Raw genomic sequence first — 20415 nt, 5'->3', positions numbered from 1 at the left:
CAATACATTTGCATACTTAGATTTAACTTTCAAGATTATGCTAAAAAAATTTAGATTTCTTCAAATGAGATTTTCATCAATAAGGGTGTAGTCCAGAAGAAAACCACAAATACAAATACATGTGTTTTCTCTAGAACTTCAGAGTCCACACAGAATTGTAGAAAGAATAGACTATGACCTAAGGAGATGGGGCTCATTCCTAACTCTGCAATTAGTAGCATCAGGATTTTTTTGGGCAGTAAGTCAACCTCTTCATACCCCTATTTTCTTGTTCAAATAGCAATTCAATAATAGCTATGCTCATTGTAAATCGCAAGGCACAAATAGATCCTCCCTAGAAGCTATAAAGTACCATAAAATTTTAATTATTATCATTACAAATGCATAATAACACGCCCTTAAAAGCATTCTTTAGGTCAGCTGCCTTTGCCTTATAACCCCCTCTCCCGTATGTAGGATTTCTTCTGTCATGTTTGTTGGCCTGTGACTGGCATGCAATTACAGTGAGCAATTCCATTTTAGGAGAAGATAATAAAATGTAATATCGTAACCATCCAGAGAGCCTCAAAAGTATTTATGTTTCCTCTAATAACTTGGTGTGATGCTGTTAATCTTGACAAAGGTTGTCTGGCAGGTGCTGGGGAGCTGAATCTTCATATTCTCTCACTGTTTGCTGACTCTTCCACAGGGAAGAATCCAAGCTATTAAAATGCAATGGCCCTGCTCTATTTTTAATTACATTTACTTTATTAGAGGAACAATCAGATGCATAACAAATACTGGGGCAGACTTTCCCCCTTAACATCAGTGAAGGTCTGAACATTTCATCACTTACAAAATAGGTCAAAGGGAGCAGTGCCTTCCCTTCTCTTTCATCAAGAGAAGAAAATTTATGATTTAAAGGAATAACTGAAAGCATCACTTCCAGAGATATGCGGACGTTTTTCCTCTGACTCACTTAATCTTTACCTCTGAAACTCATCATTAAACTTTATGTAAATAAGTGGGTGCCTGCAATGTAAGCATCAGCATGGAAACTCCAAACAACTCTATCCTATCAAGTGCAGACTTTTCATAAAATAAACCATGAATGTGCAATATATAATTTGCTTTAGAAGAATTCTGAAGAATAAAGTTATCAATAAACACAATCAGAGTTCTAAAGAAAATAGGCAGTGTTCTTTGGTTGACCACATCAATTCTGTTTCTTTCAATACACAGCATTTTAAAACTGTAATTTTATGCATTATTATGTGCAAATAGAATTTAAGAATGACTTCCATTTTATGTATAAAGAAAGGTATATGCCATAGAAAAAGAAGAATATGTTTTCTGCATTTATCAGAAAGTCATTTTCCAATCCTGTTTGTGAACTGAGTCTATATTTTGGGCAAATGGCCATTATCATTAATCACCGAGGGCAGCTGGAACACAGCATGGTGTGAAATGTAGATTGTCTTTTTTTCCTCCTTCTCTATTTTGAGAATGGAATTGTGTTGTAGTTTCCAAACACTGTGTAGGAGTGTTGCAACACAGAGCACAGATACAAACAGGGAAAATGATTAAAGAAAGTATTATTGAAAGGATCAGGCAGGGGTGCTTAATTGAATGTGTCAAACATCCGGGTTATGTGTTGTTAAATGTTAAATGCTACTCTGGTAAATATTTTGGTTTCTTTTTAAGCCTCAGGAATTTCTATTATGAAAAAATAGTCAATGACACTCCTCCAATAATTTGAGTTGAACTTGAAAGAGGGGATAAAGTCAGTACTGACAAAGCTTTTATTACATTGCTTAACTAGAAGACTGGGAAAATAAGCTACTGAATAGGCTCAGAGTTTTGGTTTGCTTCATTTGATTCCCTTAAGAATTTTAGACACCTTTTTTAGTTTATTTTATCTTTTTTAATCTTATGAGTAGAATTATAATAAATAATTGGAAATGTGGTACACAGATATATGAAAAATACACTCATATATGTTTTGTCAAATTAAATATCAAACATTATTTTAGAATTATTATTTTAGTGAATAAATATATAGCATCTAATATATACCAGTATTGCCTTTTCTCCTGGACCTAGGGTAGAGAAGAAAACATGGCCCCAATTTTTATAAAGTGCATAGATTCATGAAAGCAAACCTTAAGAGAAATTAATTACACTTAGATTTTAGTTGAGTGTTACCAAAGGAAAATAAAAGAAACTACTGACATTCTCCCATCCACTCCACGGGCTGGAGCGATAGCACAGCGGGTAGGGCGTTCGCCTTACAAGCGGCCAACATGGCCGACCCGAGTTCGATTCCTCCGCCCCTCTCGGAGAGCCTGGCAAGCTACCGAGAGTATTCGATATGCCAGACACAGTAACAACAAAGTCTCCAATGGAGACGTTACTGGTCCCACTCGAGCAAATCGATGATCAACGGGAGGGCCTTTACCTTTACTGACATTCTAAGAGGTTTCGTGATTTGTGTGCAATCCAAGCATCCCATGGGACGTACTGTGGTTTAGGTCCCATATTATCCTTTTGTTTGTTTGGTTTTTTGGAGCCATGTCTGGCAATGCTCTGGGACTACTAGAGGTTCTGCACTCAGGAATCACTCCTAGAGGTGTTTTGGGGAGGTGTTATAGAATGCCAGAGATCAGCCTGGGTCAGTTGTTTGCAAAGCAAACACCGTACCCACCGTCTACCTTTTCAAACACTTATTATCCTTTTTTTCAAGAGCCTATGTAATTACATTATCTAATGTCTTTCTCAAGAAAGAATATCATTGTTGAGTTATATGAAGTCTGTTAATCTATTGGCATTTTACTGCTTATTTAGATAAAACTACTATACTTTTCATTCTTCAACCTTCTTTTTCAATCAGTATATGTCTGACATGTAAATCATGTAAATACTTATGCATATACACATATATACATGCATATTCACACGCATGGTATAATTGTCAGATAGCCATGCATATATACATGCATATGTATGTGTGTATATACATGTGTATCTGACATATAACTATTGTTTTTAAGCATTATATGACTCTATGTTGCAACTATATTATGATTAAAGTTACTTTCTTCATTGATAAGTATATAGTATTGATTATAAAATGCAATGCATCAATAAAATTTTTAACTTGTTATGAGTAGTTCTTATTGTACTTTCTCTTTGCATACTTCAAGAAGCAGAATTTGATGGCATAATGTTGAGCACATCTTCACATTTATTATTGCTAAATGATTCTTCAGAATGGTAGTTCCCATTGGCACTAGTTGCAATGCGCATGTTACTGGCTTTTTATTCCTGTGCCAGTTTTCACCAAACTAATAGATATAAAAGTAAGATTTTTATTTGCCACTTTAAGTTTCATTGACTTTATTGTCAGAATAAAAGTCATTGTCTCTATTGGATTTCCTAATTTTGCATTTTGCATTTGACTTATTGATGCATAGGAATTTTTAATCTAAATATTTTGCTTGTGATATGTATTACAAATGTTGCTCTAATGTTAAGAATTTCCTCTTAACATATGTGGTATCTTTACTTGAGCATGCTAAAAAGAAATGAGCCCCCCCCCCCAAATCATCAAATATGTATCGATTTGCTTGAGTGGGCCCAGTAACGTGTCCATCATGAGACTTGTTGTTACTGTGTTTGGCATATCGAATACATCACGGGTAGCTTGCCAGGCTCTGCTGTGTGGGTGAGATACTCTTGGTAGCTTGCAGGCTCTCCAAGAGGGGCAGAGGAATCGAACTTGGGTCAGCCATGTTGGCCGCTTGTAAGGCAAACGCCCTACAGCTGTGCTATCCCTCCAGCCCCAAATATGTATATATTTATGTATATATATATATGTTCCTCATTGCTTGTACTTTTTTTAAGTTATTCTACATTACTAGATAATTTAAGTTAAATTATAGCTCTTCTAATTTAGAAATTTAATCTACTTAAAATATTATTTGTAGTACCAGGAAGATATACTTTTTCTGTCATTCGTGCCAGTTATGTTTATTTGAAATCATCTTAAATAATTGCATAAGACACACAAATTCATACACACACATATATATATATCTTGAAGATCTTTTATGCTAGTGGTGAATTTTTTGCTATTTTAAATTTCTATTTATCATAGTATTAAAGTAAGTAAAGATATTACATAGGTACTATTTCCTATTTTATTGTTCAAAATTTTCGTATTTATTCTGTACATTCATTATTCATTATATTCATTTTATTTTATTTTTAGTTTTTTAATTGAATCTTAGTGCTATACAGAGTTCCTAAGTTGTTCATGACTGGGTTTCAGTCATATAATGTTCTGACACCTATCAATGTACATTTCCCACCATCAATGGTCCCAGTTTCCCTTCCATCCTGCCTGTCCCTACAGCACCTTTCTGTTTTCTCTCTCTTGCACGCTCATGTGCGCATGCACGCACATGTGTGCGTGCCCTCTCACTCCCTGTCTTTTTTGTGGGGGATAATGGTTTGCAACACAGGTATTGAAAGGTTATCAGGTATATCCCTTTACCTACTTTCAACACTCAGTTCCTATTGAAAATAATCATTTCCAACTATTATTATGATTTTGTTTTCTTCTCTGGAGACTCTGCGAGAGAAGAAAACAAAATCGTAATAATAGTTGGAAATGATCATTTTCAATGCTCAGCCCCAGTCCGAGTAGGCTTGGAGATCTCATCCCCGGGACCCGCATGCCTTTGTTCCTCTGCCGGTACCTTCATGCGTGTGGAGAGTGGTCTCAGCATGGTGGTGGCTGGTTTTGGAGGTCTTTGGCTGCAGGAGCCCTGGTTGCGGCGGGGAGGAAAACTCAAGCCACTCCCTTCCAAGGGGCCCAGCGAGGACAGCCAGTCACAGGGGCAGGAGAATCTGCATTGTTCTCTTCCGGGAACTGGGTTTTATAGTCTCTGAGTCTTGGCCGCTGATGGGATTACAAGGCGCCAGGGGGCCAGTTGGTGGGTGTGACCCCCTCCTACTGGAATTTGGAGGATCTGGGTGGAGGATGCTCAGCCCTAATCCGAGTAGGCTTGGTGATCTCAGTCCCAGGACCCGCATGAGTCTCCTGCCCCCACGCCTGGCTGTCTTCGCCAGGGCCCCTTCGAAGGGAGCGGGTTGAGTTTCCCTCCCAGCCCCAACCAGGGCTCTGGCAGCCGAAGACTTCCAGAACCAGCCACCACCATGCTGAGACCACTCTCCATATGCATGAAGGTACCGGCAGAGGAACAAAGGCATGCGGGTCCCGGGGCTGAGATCTCCAAGCCTACTCAGATCGGGGCTGAGCATCCTCCACCCAGATCCTCCAAATTCCAGTAGGCAGGGGTCACACCCACCAACTGGCCCCCTGGCGCTGTGTAATCCCATCAGCGGCCAAGACTCAGAGACTATAAAACCCAGCTCCCGGAAGTGACATCTTATTATCTCATTTCTACTTTGGACAAACTGGCAGGCTACCGAATGTAACCTGCCCACATGGCAGAGTCTGGCAAACTCCCCGTGGCATACCAAATATGCCAAATACCAGTAACAATGATGGATCTCATTCTCCTAACTCTGAAAGAGCCTTGAATATGGCACTTTTTAAAAAATCTCAGGGGTAGGACAAAGGAGACATTACTGGGGCCTGCTCGAGGCAATAGATGAATAACAGGATGGTGTGATCATGATCGTGATCATTTTCTTCTCTATCCTAACTGCCTTTTGTCCACAACACACTCTTGTGGCAAGCTTTCAACCATTAACCGGTCCTACTGGTCCATGTTTACCTGTTTACCCTGGTCTTGGATATTAGTCTCATATTATATGTATATAATATATATACTCATATACATATAATACTCCTCAAATGAATGCAGCCATTGTATTATCTGTTCCTCTCCTTCTGACTCATTTCACTCAGCGTGATATCTCCATGTCCATCCGTTTATAAGAAAATTCCATGTAAAGTGATGTGAATTTTATAGGTGACATTATTAATTCTGTCAAACACACTGAAAAGTGCCGTGATAGTAAATTCATCTACTTATTTGAGAAGAACTGAAATTTTATAATACTTGAAGCCTTTCTAGTTGCTATATTTATCATGTTCACCAAGATTATTTTATAATTTTATCTTTTAAGGGTTAGATAATTTTGGTCATTTTTTCTGGGAAACATTTTTTATTGCTCCTAAGTGATAAAGTTTTATACCCTCTGTTTTCTAATTAGTTTTGTCTCTATTGGATAGTAATTTTGCATGTTGAATTTGTTTTCTAAAACTTCTCCTAAAAACATTAAAAATGACAATTCTGTAATAAATCTGAGTATAAAAGGTATTTTGCATGATTTTTGAAAATAATTATATCTGCAAATAAAAATTATAATCAATTCCAATGGAACGAACATCTCTGAATGCAATAGTTCTGTGTACCTAGGTCGAGAAGTCAACATCCAAATAACCTGGCACCTGAGTTGTGCAGGAGAAAGAGAGTGGCTTGGAACGCCTTCAAGAAATCGAAGAAATAGCTAAGAGGACGAAGAACCTCTGGCTCCAGGCAAATCTCTTCGATTCCACTGTTCTTCCTGCATTAACATATGCCTTGGAGACCTGGGTCCTCCGAAAACAGGTATTCCGGTCTTCCAAAGAGGAATCAAAAGAGCTATGCTTTAAGTATCACGTTTCACGCAACTGAGAGAAAGAATCCAGAGTTTCTACCTCCATCAACAATCAAGAATCAGGGACATTGTCTCCTTTGCCAACACGTCGGAAATCAGATGGGCTGGACATGTAATGAGATTTAGAGACAACTGCTGGACTAGAGCCCTTACCGAGTGGATTCCACAGGACGTCAAAAGAATGCCTAGCCACCCACCTACGAGATGGTCAGACTTTTTTGGCAAGACCCTGAACAATGGGTTTGAGGCTCTTCATGTTCCTAGAACGAGCAGATGCCATTGGACTACATTAGCATGAGACAAGGAGGAATGGAGGCATACTGGCACCCGCTCTAGCAAATTGATGAATAAAGGAATGTCAAGTGATCAGGTTATCAATTCTAATTTTTTATCTTCAATCATATATTTTATAGGGTCATATAATATGATAATATCTGTATTTAGCAGCTTACTTTTATGTATTTACTTTTACAGTGTTTAATAAGAAATTGGACTTACTGCCACCACCTTGTTTTTTTTTTTTTTTTGCTATTGCCTCTTTTGGGTAGGTCAATTTTTAAAACACTATCCATTTTTTCCCCTCTGTAGTAAGTTGCACTGAGATGAACTCCAATTATTCTCTTTATGTCATGTTTTATGTAATCACTTCTCTCAATATTTTTCTGATAAACAAAAGGCCACTAAAGTAAGATATATTTCTTTGGAAATAGCTTACACAAAAGATTGTTACTTCAGATATGGGAATTCATTGTTCTCATTCTCTTTTGGAATGCATTTTTTAGGCAAGTCAGTTGCCATGCCATGATGAAGCCAACTGGAGCAATTCAGTCAGATCTGAAAGTGTGTCTTATAAGGTCAACTAATAGCCATGGAAGAAGTGATATCATCTGCTTTTTTTCATGATGTTCAAGACCAAAAGACTTTCAACACTATGTGTATTCTTATATTAATAGTAATACTTGAATTTGAGGACTGGAGCGATAGCACAGTGATAGGGCGTTTGCCTTGCACACAGCCAACATGGCCAACCTGAGTTCAATTCCTCTGCCCCTCTCAGAGAGTATCTTGCCCGCACAGCAAAGTCTGGTTAGTTACCCATGACATATTCGATATACCAAACAGAGTAACAACCAAGTCTCACAATGGAGATGTTACTGGGCCCCCTCAAGAAAATCGATGAACAATGGGAGGACAGTGATAGTGGCTTGAATTTGAATGGCGGTAAGAAGGAAAATGATGGCATAATTTTTCAGCTATGAAACAAATCTTTTTTTGAAGAAAATAGGAGATACCAATTAAGTCTGAATAAAACTTTTGACTTAAGATCCCTATTTTCACAGAAATTAAGTTTGAAACCAGACCAAAATCAATATTATGAAAGGACAATTGCCCCTGCCCCATAGCATAAAGATAACGCAGTTTATCCTAAACTGTTATCTCACCAAAAAGCTTAACCTTAATTTAGTTTAGTATTGTAAAGATGACAACAGAGGAGTGGAAACAACACAGAATGGGATTTTATTGTTCATTTTAATACTCACTGCTGTGCAGCCCACTCTTGATTATTAAACACACCACACACACACACACACACACACACACACACACACACACACACACATACACTTACTGTCACTGTGCACGCAAGCTGGCTTCTTTGAGAGCGTGACTATGCCATCTTCCTACCTGGCTGGGTTCCAATAAAATTCTTTTTTAATCCATCACTTGATCACTTGATATCCCGTTACTCATTGATTTGCTCGAGTGGGCGCCAGTAATGTCTCCATTCATCCCTGTTGCGTGCTAGTGTAGCCCAATGACATTTGCTCATTCTAGGAACACAAAGAGCCTGAAACCGATCGTTCAGGATCTTGACGAAGAAGTCTGATCATCTCGTAGGTGGGCGGCCATCAAAACAAAAAATTAACTTAAATTTTAAAAGATGTTATGTAAATGTAAAAGACCTATTGGAACTTCTGCTTAAGTTTGTGATCACTGAACAGCAACAAACAGCTTTCTTTACTTATTTTTATAAGAAAATGATTTTCGCAAGATTTAAAGTCAAATTTAAGAGAAATGTACTTGTTATTTATGAAAATATGACTTGGGTGTTTTGGGTTTTTTTTGGAAAAAAATGTTTGTCAAGAATTAGAAAACATAAATGTTTGTGTTGGGGGGGAGGGCATTGTGTGTTTGCATGCACACATTTTTGAAGAAAAAAATTGTGTTCAGTTTGAAAAGAACAATATTAAGCTGAACTACTATCTCTCAAAACATAGACACTAAACTCTAATGAGAAGTTTCTTTGTTGCAAAAGTCTGCTTATCAAAGAATGGTGGCAATAGAGAAAAACTAAATTTCTAAATTAAAATCTAGCAAAACCAATTATTGTTTAATTAAACTCTCAGTTCTCATGTAAATCATGAGTTTTTATAACCAATTGCAATGTTTTGTTTAGCAGTCTTCTTTTTAAAATTTAGCCCATACACAATTTTCCTGAATTGAGTAATTTATTTTATTGTTGCTTCATAATAGTGCTAATATTTTCATACTTACCTCTTTTCTATTTTTAACTTAAATAGGGAAATCATTAGTTTCCCAATAGTATTCATAATACTATAAAATACATAGACTTGAGAGGCAAAATGTTAAAAAATATATACATATCACCAAAATGCCAATTTCCTTCAACCCCTCAGGATCTCTCTCCTCATTCTGCCCACTCCTTGTTCCCTGACTTGGCAGGTCAGTTCTGTGATCATTTTTTTTTTTTTGCCTTTTGGTCATTGTTTTACTTCCATATATATCACATATGAATGAAGTAATTCTGTATAGATGGGCTTCTTCTGATTTATTTTGCTTAGTGTGATCACATCAGTTTAATGCATGTTGCAGCAAAAGACAAAAAGCATTTTTTCCCTAAGTATTGAGTAGCATTTCATTGAGTAATTGAGTATATATGCCACAACATTTATAAAGAGATAATTTAACAAAATAAGATTTGGTAAAATGTTTTGAATACATTAACAGAGTAAACTAAATGCTATCATTGTATTCAAAATTTTTTAAAAAAGGCTATATACCTGCTTTTTCTTATTTCATTTACTGGCTGCTCTCCAAACCTAAAATAATGATGTAATAAAGACCAGAGTTGTTAATTAGATGTATTCTTGAATGGAAAACCACTGACCATTTATTGGTACTAAATTACGTATCCTTATCTACAATCGTCACTCAAACATGTTTAAGTGGTGTTCAAAACATTTCCAGCTATTCAAAAGTGACATAACAGGGTGATCTTTATGTATCCAAACGGAATATTTTCTGTGTTTATCTCTATGACAGTGAAACTTTATTATCATTTGTTATACAAGGAAAATAGTGCCTGGCATCAAAGATATGCCCAACCGTATATATAAGCAGGGTGACAATAATTCTTAATCAAAAGCTTTTATCAGAACTCCTTTAGGGATATTTAAATAGTGTATCTAATCACTTAACCAAAGTCAAGTACAGAAAGCCTCAATTTAATATGAAGTTTGACCTAGATTATTCTTTTTGTTTAAATATGTGAAATAAATATCCTGACTTACATGGAGAATTGGAAAATATAAAAATTCCGACTTAACCATTTTAAGATTATAGAGTTCTAATTTCTTCAATTTACAAATTTAAATTAAAATGTAAAATATTGAAAGAAGAAATATATGTATACTTATTAGTTTCTATGGTTATGACACTATATGTCCGCTTATGTCTATATCAATTTCAGAGAGAGAGAAATATAAAAAAGAAAGACAGAGACCACACTTGGTGTGTTTCTCAATCATTGGGACAGTTTTCCTCAGAGGGTCCCAATAAATTTAAAGAAGGAGTGAACATCAAAGTTAAAATGAAAATCATTCATGTTCATTTATAAACAATACACTGACTGGTGACAGATAGGGAATAGAATTATATACATTTCTGAACGTTTATTTCTTTAATCAAAGGCCCAAACATCTAAGGAAGGGCAAAGTTAGCAGAACCTTGAGAAAAAGAACTAAAGAAATCAAATTTTAATGAAACTTTAGAGAAGCCATCAATTTGACTACAGACTAAAATGAAATTCAATAACAACAAAGACAGAGAAGGTTGTGGAAAAGAATTATTGGAAATGGGAAGAAGAGCAAAACTCAGTGAGCCTAATCAAATATGAGTCCCAGATGTGAGTAATCAACAGACCATAATCAGTGCGGATTGACATTACATAGGAAATGTGGTTGTGACTGCCAGCACAGTGGAACTAGATTCTCTTCACAGAGCACAGGCCTTACTTCATCTGAAGCCAAAACACCTCTTAGAGTCAAACAAAGGTGATTTCTGGATCCTTGAACTTTTCAATAACTGTATATAGAAGGTACAAGTCTGGGGCAAAACTTGCATTTACTTTCTGGAAGTTATGTTTTGTCACAGAAAACTATACATTGTCCTCTTACTAGTTTAATGTTTAGACTTACTGTTCATTAGGTATGCAAATGAAAAATTTCATTGTGACCTCACTGCATTTAATACCCTGCAGATGAAAAATTTAGTGAGAAATTATTGGTAAAGAGAAGTTGTTTAAAATATTTCTTTCCTAAAGGAAGATTTAAAGTAAAAATATATTTCTGAGTTATATTTAATGCAACTATAGAAAAGGTACAGTAACATTGACAGTCCTTTCTTAATAACTGCATTGCACTGTAGCACTGTCCTCCCATTGTTCATCGATTTGCTCGAGCGGGCCCAGTAATGTCTCCATTCTGAGACTTGTTACTGTTTTTGGCATATTGAACACACCACAGATAGCTTGCCAGGCTTTGCTGTGCGGGCAAGATACTCTCAGTAGCTTGTCGGGCTCTTCGAGAGGGGCAGTGGAATTGAACCCAGGTTGGTCAGGCCAGCTGCACAAGGCAATTGCCCCACCACTGTGCTATTGCTCCAGCCCAAAAATAAAAGTGAATAGGTTTTGAAAATTTTACTATTTTTTTTCTTTGTTTAAAGATTCAGAATATTTAATGCTGGAGTGTTCTCTTTAATTTACTAGGGATTAGCATGTGTGTGCATATGCATGTGTGTGTACATGTGTGCACAATATGCTTATGCTCTACACTTTTCATGTGCACATGCAGACATGTATGTATGTGTCAACATATTTTATTTAATAGTGGCTCTTAAGAAAACCTGGAGTTAAAAGTTTTTAAATCAGAGGAGAGATAACAAAAGTGGTAGTAACCACACCTCATGTAAAAGATAAGCCTGACTAAAGGAATTACATTGTAATTTGATCTCTATAAATAATTTTATCTAAAGCTAGGTATCTCACTATGCACTGGTGTTAGAAAGTTCTGATTATTTTGGTTTCCCAGAGAATTGGGACCCAACAGTGTCCACAAGAGAAGTTCTAATTTAAAGGATCTTATTTACACCATTAATCAACATGGGATAGGTCAAATACAGGTAAAGGAAATTAGAATTGTAAAGGTAAATTTTGGCAGTTGAGAAAGGGATTTCTTTCCATTTAGAGAGGCTTTCTAGGCTTTGAGCAGACATGTTTAAGACAACCCTATTAAATGAAAACGGCTGATTTTTTTGGTGTCACATGAGAAGTAAGTGCTAGTCAGGCATCCTTTGGTATTTATTTGGTCTCAAGTCTCCAGGACAAAATCTAACAGAAATTCATAAATTATTCTCTGTATTTGACTTCCTGACATTCATTTCTACATCAAAGTAGAGTTTTTCCATGTGTCCAGTCAAATAGTGACAAAGGGAATTAAAAGAAGAATCAGCCCTGCATTGGGGGCAGAGAAGACAATGAATATTCATTCCTCTCTCAAGAAAGACGATGGGAGTACAAGAATTCAATTTTCAATTAATAGATGTGACATTTAAGCAGGTGTTCAGAGTTCCAATCTAACAGGCCACCTACAAATGCATTCCACAATGTAGTGAGGTAAAACCATGTGTATTTAATGAAAATGTCTTTTTAAGTATTGTGGTAAGTGCGTTAAAAGAATATTTTAATAAGTTAATAATATTTAGTTTAAATGCTTTAAAAGAATATTTTAATAAGTTGATAATGTTTAATTTAAAACTTGTTAGACACACCTCTGTAGCAATAAAAGGAATGCTCAGCCAAATTTAAAAGATTGTGTTAGGATCAGAGCAATAGTCCAATGGTATGTAGGGCATTTGCTTTCCACACAGTTGACCAGTGTTCAATTCCTGGCACCCCATATGGCCTCCCAAGACTGGCAGGAGTGATCTTGAGAGTAGAGCCAGGATTAAGACTAGAACACAGACAGGTGTGTTCCTCCACGCCCCCCTCCAAAAAAAAAATAAAAACAAGCAAACAAAAATATTGTGATTCCATTTATCTTAGGGCTTTGCCATGCAGAGCAAAACCATAAATTCAGAAGCCAGAGATGAAGTACTTGAAACAATATGTGCCATATTTCCCCAGAAACTAAGTACTTGTACTCCCATTTTTGAAACCTAATAAGTAATATTTTGCAACAATCACAACACACCAAGTCACCAGCCATCTCAGTGTTCACTCTGTGTATTGTGGAAATCATGGTGGGTCTCAAGGAAAGCCTAGACAATGCAGAGCCAATCTTTAATGATCAAAATTTGGATCCCTCAGAGTGTAGCAGGATGAGAAGGATTTTGGTGTTGAGGCTGGTGAAGTGTAATGATCTACTGAGCACAAAACAGATTTAAGAAGAAAATTGTGGGGCCTGCAGAAGAGAACACCAAGTATAGGCAAGGCGCTTGTCTTGTACATGGCAGACTTGGCTTCTATCCCTGGTACCACATGTGGTCTCTTGAGCACAGTGAGGAGTGATTCCTGAGCACTGAGTCATGAGTAATCTCTGAGCACTGCAGAGTATGTCCCCGCTCCCCCAAAGTAAGGGGGAATAAAGAGATAGTACAAAGGGTAGAGTTTTTTCAATTTACACATAACCAACCTGAATTTGATCTCCAGAACCCCTTATTGTCCCCTGAGCCCACCAGAAGTGATCCCTGAGTGCAGATTAAGAGTAAGACCTGAGCTTCACTGGTTGTAGCCCAACCACAGCTGTTCCCCAAAAAAGAGAAGAAACTTGTGCGAATTTTGAGATTAAAATTAGAAGGTAGGGATTAGAAAGAGTATACTGTCAGTGATTAAGGTTGTAAGTGGCTAATCAAATGGCAATCCCAATTTGATCCCTGGTGCCATCCTTTGAACCCTACTAGGAATAATCCCTGAGCACAGAACCAGGACTAATCCCTGAACATCACTAACTATGGACCCCAAAGCAATCTTATTTTGTTTTTTAATTAGAACCTATACCACTGGTTCTAGCATTGAAAGTCATAGTCTTTCCTCCTGAACAAGCTCTCTGAGGGTAGAGGGTTTTTTTTTTTTGCTTTGTTTTGTTTTTTTGTTGTTGTTGTTGTTGTTATTCTGGTAACCATTAGGTCACAAACCATTGAAAAAGGGCTTTGTATATACTAGATGTTTATTATAACTTACGGAAAATATGAAAATGACCTTATTCATAGTCATGAGCTAGAAGGAACTTAGACACAGACTAAATAGAGAAGATATTTATACTGGCAGTTCTCACTTGAAACTGTTAGTAGACACTTAAAAACTGTGACTTTATGTAGAATGACTGTGAGCAAGTCATCAAATAGTATCAGTTTTCTAATCATTGGCTGATATTGTTTTCTCATTACCATCATAACAAAAATTTTAACAAAATTTTTACATAATATACCTACCAGACTTAAATCAACTACCTCTGATTAATCCAAAATTATATTAAAATATAATTCAAAATGCATAGAAATAGGGTGGAGCAATAGCACAGCAGGTAGGGCGTTTGCCTTGCACAAGGCCAACTCGGCCAACCACAGTTTGATTTGTCCGCCCCTCTTGGAGAGCCCAACAAACTACCGAGAGTATCTCGCCCACACAGCAAAGCCTGGCAAGCAACCCGTGACGTATTTAATATGCCAAACACAGTAACAACAAGTCTCAAAATGGAGACGTTACTGGGCCCGCTTGAGCAAATCGATGAACAATGGGAGGACAGTGACAGCATAGAAATAGATCCTACCCATAGGAATTAAACAAAAATACCTGAAGGTATAATATAATCACAAATACTTTGTATTTAAAATCAATGAACATTTCAAAATTTATGACTTATGGAAAATGTTTAATAAGCACAGATCATTTATATGTGTGACTATCAAGTAATCTACCACAAAGGAGCATTGTAAAAAAGAAAACACTTAAATTGTGAGGGGAGAAAGGATATTTATTTTCTCCCAGCAACAAATGGACAGAGATTGACCATCTATGTCATTGTTTTTCTTATATTACTCAATAACCTATATACTACTGAACAGATAAATAAATTTATTTTATATAACCTTGTTAATTCTTTTGTCAAGAAACACTTTCATAACTTTAGCTTGGAAATAATTTTATTTTTCTATACAGAATCTACATGTTTTTGCTCTATTTATTTGCTGATATAACTTTTTCTTAATTTTTTGCTCATAAATTCTCTCCTCATTTACTTATCAAAAGGCCTGCAGAGAAGAACAAAGAGATCTATGTAGAACCAGCCATTTTAATGAAAAGGCCTTTTATTCCCTAGTCTGATTCTGCTTTGATATCTTTCACAAATGAGTTAAAGGGCAATAAAATGTCAAAGAAAGAAGGACAAATACCTTCCAGGATTAATGGCTGTTTCACATCCCTTAAGACTTGAATCTTTTATAGGAAGGTAGGAGGAGTTTGCTAGCTGAGTAGAACAAAGAAATTAAGCAAACATTAGACTTGTTTTTATGGATCCTCATAACAAATTAGTTATTAGAACACAAAAAAATGCATTCAGTCTGGCAATTCTTTAACTCTAAATTCTGATTCGTTAACTAGACGTGTTTTTGGAAACTCCTAGTACTCTATGTGACTCCAGAAGAAGACAAGCCCGCTTAATTTATATGTCTCAAATTAAGAATCATCATTTCAGGGCCAGAGACGTAGCCCAACGATTGAGTCATTTACTTTGCTCAAAGTTAATCGAGTTTTGATTCTTTGAACACTATGGTATCCAGAAACCTTGAGCACAGCAAGGTGTGGCCCAATCTCCCTTACCCCACTTCCTACCAAAATTGTTATTCCAAAAGCAAAGTTGAAGAAGAACAAGTAACTTCCTGGGTGTCAAATTCTATTCATAGAGCTCCATTTTTCTGTGTTTATTCTTGTGATAAATACACATTGATTGCCTTCTTCAAATCAGGTATTGAATCCTCAGTGGTTAACAACAGAGGTTTATGTTATAGTATTTAGGTGGTTCCATTGGAATAAAGAGAAAACAAAAGGAAATAAGTCCCTAATAAAAATTCATGAACAGAATGTAGTAGATGAGATGACGAAGAGCATTGGGAGTGAGAATGATCAGTCAAGGTTGCTCTAAAGGTAGCATGGTGGATGTATTCAGAAGGAAAACACTAATAATAGAATAATTTAAGGTTGAATGAGGTGGTTTTTTTAAATATTATACAATAAAATGTACTTAGATATTCTACTTTAATATCATTGTATCACTGTCATCCCATTGTTCATTGATTTGCTCAAGCGGGCACCAGTAATGTCGCCATTTTTCCCTGTTGTGGGCCAGTGTAGTCGGATGGTGTACTGGGGGCTCTTTCAGGGTTAAGGGAATGAGGACCGTCATTGTTAGTGCTTTTGGCATATCAAGTATGCCACGGGTAATTTGCCTGGCTCTGCCATGCGGGCAGGATACTCTCGGTAGCTTACCAGGTTCTCCGAGAGGGATGTAGGAATCGAACCCGGGTCGGCTGTATGCAAGGCAAATGGTTATTGCTCCAGCCCACATATGTATATACACACATGTGTGTGTATTGAGAGAGAGAGTGAGAGAGAGAGAGAGAGAGACAGAGACAGAGACAGAGACAGAGAGATAGAGATAATGCAGCAAAGTTTGCTCAAAGTAAGCTGGAGGATATGCTTTGCTTGTTAGGGGCCTAAGTTTTATACCTAGCACTATATGATACTCCAAGAACCACCTAATGTGGCCTCAAAACAACAATAAACAAGACGAAGGCTGAGGATGTAGTACAGGCAGGGTACACTGCATATGGTCTCATGAGCCCCCCCAGGAATAATCACTGAGCACTGCCTGGTTTGGACCAAAAATAAAAAAAAACAAGAGTGAAAGAATAAGACTGGAGAAAAACATTACTATAGTCTAATTATAAATAAAAATCAACCAATTTTTAAATAATAAAAAAAACTAATGCAAAAAATGTTTACACAGGTAATAGAAGAGCAAAAACACTGAACAGAAAGTCATGACATCACTCAAATATTAGTTTCAGAGACAGGGGAAGACGGTGGACAAGATGAGCAGACGGTAGAACTAAGCAAGCTGTTTTTTTGAGTAAACTCGAACCATAGATAAAATGTTATACTTGTCCTTCTTCCCAATACCAATCTGAGCCTTGCATCAGTGGAAGAAACAAACAATAGAGTATAGGATAAGGAAATAATTTGAGGCCAAAACCACCAATACAAACATATTTATAAAAGTCATCTATCACCTTCTTCAAACAATCTCTAGCCTGTTATTGGCTTGTAAATTGGCCCTATTCAATTTGTGCTCTATACAACAGCCACAATAATGCTTTTTTTTTCCACATAAATATTGGCGCAGTTTCAAAGTAATTTCCCACTTACACTTCTTCACTCATTTAAAGTAAGTCAATGACTTCTGATTGCCCTTGAGTGACCACTTAACTGAGACCCCAAAGCTGTCTAATATGCTACTTATCTTCCGTAGAACATCTCCAACCCTTATCAATCTCACCTAACCTGTTCTACACAGGAAAGCTTGATTTTCCTTGTTGAAACTTACCAAGTTTTCTTCAACTTTTAAGGCCTCAGAAGTCTGCTCTGTATCAGTTCGTGAGTGGTAGCTATTTTTTAATCTTTCAAAGTTAATGCAATGCCCACACCTTAGAAGATCAGCTAAAGTGAACTTGACAATCAACAAGAAATTAAATAAATTAAGAGAAAAAACCCTCCTCAAAAAAAAAAGAAATCTACAACTTTAATTGTAATATATCAGACATTATTTGTTCTACATAATTATTATGGAATATAGTAAATACAGTATCAATCTTTAATTATTAATATTATAAATTAAGGGAAAGTTGTATTATAAAAATTCAATAATTATACATAAATTTGCTGGTGCAACAAGTGACTGCTTTCTTGTTGTTGTTATTTGCTTTACTTTCAATAGAGAAAACAGAGATTCAGAAGATTGTAAAATTGCAGATTCTGAGACAGAAGGTCTGGGGTGGACCTGAGAATGTATTTTTAACAAATTTCCAGTTGATTGTAAGCTACTGGCCCAATAGACAATACTGGATAGTAGGAAGGTCATCAAGCTGATGAATTGAACTTACCTGAGTATGTTCCAATGATGACACCTTTTTTGTTTCTCTGAATGTTGAGACAGAAAGTAGAAAGAAACCACAAAATTAATAAGATCCAATGTTCAATTGTTTCAATGAGCCTGTTGGCCTTATTTTCTTCATCCGATATTACGGTCTCAACCTCTATTTACTTTATAACAGCATTTTCAAATGATTTTGTGGTTCAAATTGTCAGCCTGAAAACATTAACTAATGCATGCTTGAAGACTAACAATTAATGCACCAATCAATAATAGTAATCTTCATTTGTATAATTCTTCACAGCTCACAGGTATATTATTCTGTTTAAACCTCACTATAATCCAACATGCATTTAGGACAAGAATCATTAGCTTTCTACAATAGGAAAGGAAGTTGATATTGAGAAATATTAACAGTGATAATAAGCCGTAATATGTATATAACTTTAAGTTTATAAATCACCTTAATATGCATTAGCTTATCTTATTTACATAATGATTTTCAGAATAAAATAAGTGGCTTGTTTGGTCGTAAGCAACTGCAGTATCTCCAGACACACTATATCTGATACTTTTATACCAGTTTAGTTGTATTTATTTCCTTGAATACATTTAAGGATAATAGATTATGGAATCAGAAATCTAGGACTTTCTTCTACATTCTTCTACATTCACTAAGAGATACAGTTACAAATGACATAATGACTGGAGACCATACCTTTAAATTGGAAGAAAAGAAAGACCAACTTTTATGAGGTAACCATATTCCTTCTTCTCCAGGTTTCAAAAAAAAAAGTTCTATCTACTCTAATCCCTAAGGAAAAACAGCTCTGAAGAAACACAATGGAATTATCTATCTGTATACTCCTTTTAAATTCACACCTTCCAACAAGTAGTAGATTTAGTTAGTATTAATTTATCTGATTAGAACGGCAGAAATAATTGACACTATTGGTCAATTCCTATCTGCTGCCCTTGGTCCATTGAATGCAGAACTAAAGCATTAATCCAAGCAGATAAAAAAGTTTTCTTCTATGAGGAGGTTTGAAGTTCATAACAGAATCTATATTCTGGAGGTTACTTGAGTTCACAATTACAGGTGGTATTTTGCTTATCTCATCTAGCTGGCAAGGTATCTTCCTCTGAGTATGTTATCTACCTGTAGGTGGAAAATATGACCTAAGTTAGGGAGAAAAGTACTATGCCAGGAGCTCATTGCAGTTGCTTTGTTCAGTACTGCCTTTCAATCACAAAATTAGTATGTTAATCTTTCTCAAATTCAGTGCCACTCCTCAATAAGATTAGTACTTCGAAAAGAAGCTGGGTATAATTAATTTGAAAATCGCTATGAAACTAAAGATATGTTACATTATGCACAGCGCCAAACTAATGGAGCTACTGCTTTCATTCACACCATTTTTACTGATTTATTTTAGTGAAAACACTACAACTGCATGCCAACACAGCCAATTTGAGATGGGCCAACATAAGAATAGGTGAGATTAAATGATAAGTGTAGGATAACATTGGTTTGTCCATTCTGCCTTGCCGCAAGGAGCAAAGGATTTTTGGGTTACTCCCATCACAGTGCTCCCATTCCTGTGTTTATTTGTAACTTCTTTGTGCTCTGTTGACTTGTAAATATTGTTTTTCTTTTCTCCTTAAGTCCTTTTCATAGTTAATTCAGAGTAATGTCCTTTTTGTATGGGCATAAGAAGACAGGCAATGCTATGCTTATGTAACATGGGAGTTAATTCATTAATTATTATTCATTAATTATTTCACCATTTATGAAGACATAAGTGTCAATTCTTAATTTTTTTTGCAAATCAACATGAATTCTTAATTATTACATTTTTCTCTCTTTAGTAATAGCTTAACATTAGAAGCACAAACAAGGGGTTTTCCCACAGATTTAAATGGCAAGGCTAAGACGAAAAGTTCTCTTTATCTTTAAAATTTACCCAAGTCAACAGTCCCGGGCTTCTGGAAACCCTGTCAGCCATATCCACCTCCCACAGCTGCTACAATTTGGACTCATGCACCCATCCTGCTCACCAATTCCAGAGTAAATCTCCAAGGAGTTGCTAGGCAAACAGCTAAAATTCATGTAAGTACCAGTCTCTGAGACTGAAAAGTCTGGGGCACCCTCAGGAGGTGAGCAGGCTAAATACCCATCCTTCCAAAGCCCTGGCAGTCACACTTACACCTCACTGCTACTACCACCCCAAGGGCT

The sequence above is a fragment of the Sorex fumeus genome, unplaced genomic scaffold (genome assembly GCF_029834395.1).
Source record: "Sorex fumeus unplaced genomic scaffold, SorFum_2.1 ptg000014l, whole genome shotgun sequence".
Classification (NCBI taxonomy): Eukaryota; Metazoa; Chordata; class Mammalia; order Eulipotyphla; family Soricidae; genus Sorex; species Sorex fumeus.
This window is presented reverse-complemented; position numbering follows the sequence as displayed.